Source organism: Echinops telfairi, unplaced genomic scaffold (genome assembly GCF_000313985.2).
Source record: "Echinops telfairi isolate 266 unplaced genomic scaffold, ASM31398v2 ScPeMD7_655;HRSCAF=1070, whole genome shotgun sequence".
NCBI classification, from domain to species: domain Eukaryota; kingdom Metazoa; phylum Chordata; class Mammalia; order Afrosoricida; family Tenrecidae; genus Echinops; species Echinops telfairi.
In genome coordinates, this window is record NW_022104553.1 from 17032000 (window position 1) to 17034330 (window position 2331).

Sequence of the window (2331 nt, forward strand, 5' to 3'; positions counted from 1 at the left end):
GTGAAGGGGTAAAGATTGAGGGTTTTTTACTATTTGCTTGATATGCTTCTATAATATTTTAATTGCTTTTACTGTAAGTCTGAATCAAATTGTATACTAGAGGTGCACACCTATATAGAGTTTCCAAGACAAGCGAAATGTATTAGGCCCCCAAAATGAATATTTATATTTCACATTCTGCTGTTTCTAAGTTTATTATGTCTAGGATTTTGTGTTGTAATGGATGGAGGCCCCGAGTGTTATTAACACTCTCCAGTGCACCAGACAGCACCTGCCCCCCCCCCCTCACACACACACTTAACTCACAGCAAAGAATGAACTGGTGCAACGTGCCAATCCTACTGAGGTTGAGAAAACGTCACCTCAAGTTTCAGGGCCATGCCTTGCAGCGATGAGCCTGATCCCGAGGGACCGAGAGAAGCCCCCTGCTAGTTAGGAGTGGAGCCCAGGAAGCACCCAACCCAGCAGCTGGGACGATCCCACTTTCCAGCTGCTGTTTGTTACCGCTTGCTTTGGGCCACGTCGATCGCAGGTGGATTATGACGCTTAAGGTCCACAGCTGGCCACACACAGTCATGGAGGAGAGTGGGGACCACAGCGAGTGCAGAAAAGCACCTGCCATTCATTACTTGCTGTTCATTAGTCTGCTTCCCAGTGGACTGCTCCTCATCAGTTCTACACAGTGACCGAGGAAGCCTGAAAGGGTCAGTTTGATATCACACACACACACACACACACACACCCCGCAAACCCAATGCCATCGAGTCTCTATGACTCATAAGGACCCTACATAGAGTTTCCAAGGCTGCAAAACAATCCTTTTAAATACCAGGTCTTCTTATTGGTTTCAAGATCTAAGACCATGCACAAAATCGAAGACACCTTCAGATGCTTCTTTTGAAAGAAAGTTCTTGTCTTTTTTAAGTTCTTGTCTTTTAAAACTGGGTTAAAAACGAAATTCAGAAGCTGATTGGGAAACATACAAAGGCAACCTTGTTTCAAGTGCAACAATGTACTTGGTGTCCTTTGTCTAGCAATGGGTGTCTAGCAGTACTGGACCTTAATGCTCATTGACCTTGTACTTGGAATGCTGAGTAGATAGGAGTCACCCGGGCAGAGGCCTGATCTGTATCTTGCTGTGAAAAACTTCAAAGGTCAGGGTACAAAGAACACACACGGAAGTAAAGGGGAAATACACTGTGGATTAAGCCTCCACTGGTGAATCCCTTGACTGTAGACCAGGGAGGTGAGCGAGTGCATGGGGAAGGGGATGTGGGCACTGTGGTTAGGCTACAATGCACCACCGCACCACCGGCTCTCCTTTCAGACCCATTTTTAATTTGTTCTGGCTTTTAATGTTTTCTTTTTGGTTGAGGTTTTCCCCCACTGCTTTGCTTTGTCATTGCTGCTGGTGTGTGTGTGTGTGTGTGTGTGTGTGTGTGTTTCTGTCCGTGAAATACAGGGTAGGGGAATCTAGAGAGGAAAATCATGGGATCCTCGACTGATCAGGGGTACCGCAGGAGAAGTTGAAGGGAAACGGGGAACAAGGAAGCGAACACTCTGAAACGGATGGTGGTGATGATGGTACAACTCTTCGGGACAGGCTGGTATGTTAAATTCTCTGGTATTTGGATAATGTCAATGAAACAGTTACAGACTTTTCAAACGCGGTAACTGCCTGTGAACATGGAGTCTGGAAGAGACCGGCTGGAAGGGGTACAATTCACAAAACCCAGGTGATCGGGACTTTGAGGACTTCACGGAATTACGTGAACACAGCTTTTAAACGGTTCTTCCTTCTAGTGAATGTAGACTATTCAAAAAACAAGAACAAGAACTGGCCCAACAAGCCCCGAGGAATATCCCTGCTCAGAGCAGCCAATGCACAGAGAGGACTATAGGGCAGCCCCACCAGGAGACACGACGTCTCTCACTGACCCACAGTGTTCTGGGGGACAACACTGGAGGCGCAGTGTGGGAATTGTGCCCTATCTGACTCCACCACACCGGGTGAAACATTAAGGGCGTGCAACAGAACAGCAAGGGGAGCAGATCAACGAAGTCCCCAGGGGAATTCCAAAAGTAGACTGTAGGGCCAGGGTGTGGCACCCCATCAGACTCCACTGGAAGACACTCCTGGAGGTAAATAAACAGACCTGGAACTATTTATAGGTGGTTTTTTTTTGTTGTTGTTATTGTTTGTTTGTTTTTGTTTTGTTTTGCTCTGCCTTGTTTTGTACTTATTATTGTCTCTGCGTGTTTAGTTAAGATAGGATAAACAATCCAGAGAAGAAAACAATGGGACCAAAGTTTGGGGAGGGCAGTGGGGGG

The 2331-nt window shown here is 46.5% G+C and overlaps 1 protein-coding gene across 1 annotated transcript in view; it reads left to right on the forward strand.

The window, feature by feature from the left end:
- The window catches only part of GARIN5B (golgi associated RAB2 interactor family member 5B), a 33278-nt gene that overhangs the window by 16289 nt on the left and 14658 nt on the right, over positions 1 to 2331 (forward strand). The window lies entirely within an intron of this gene.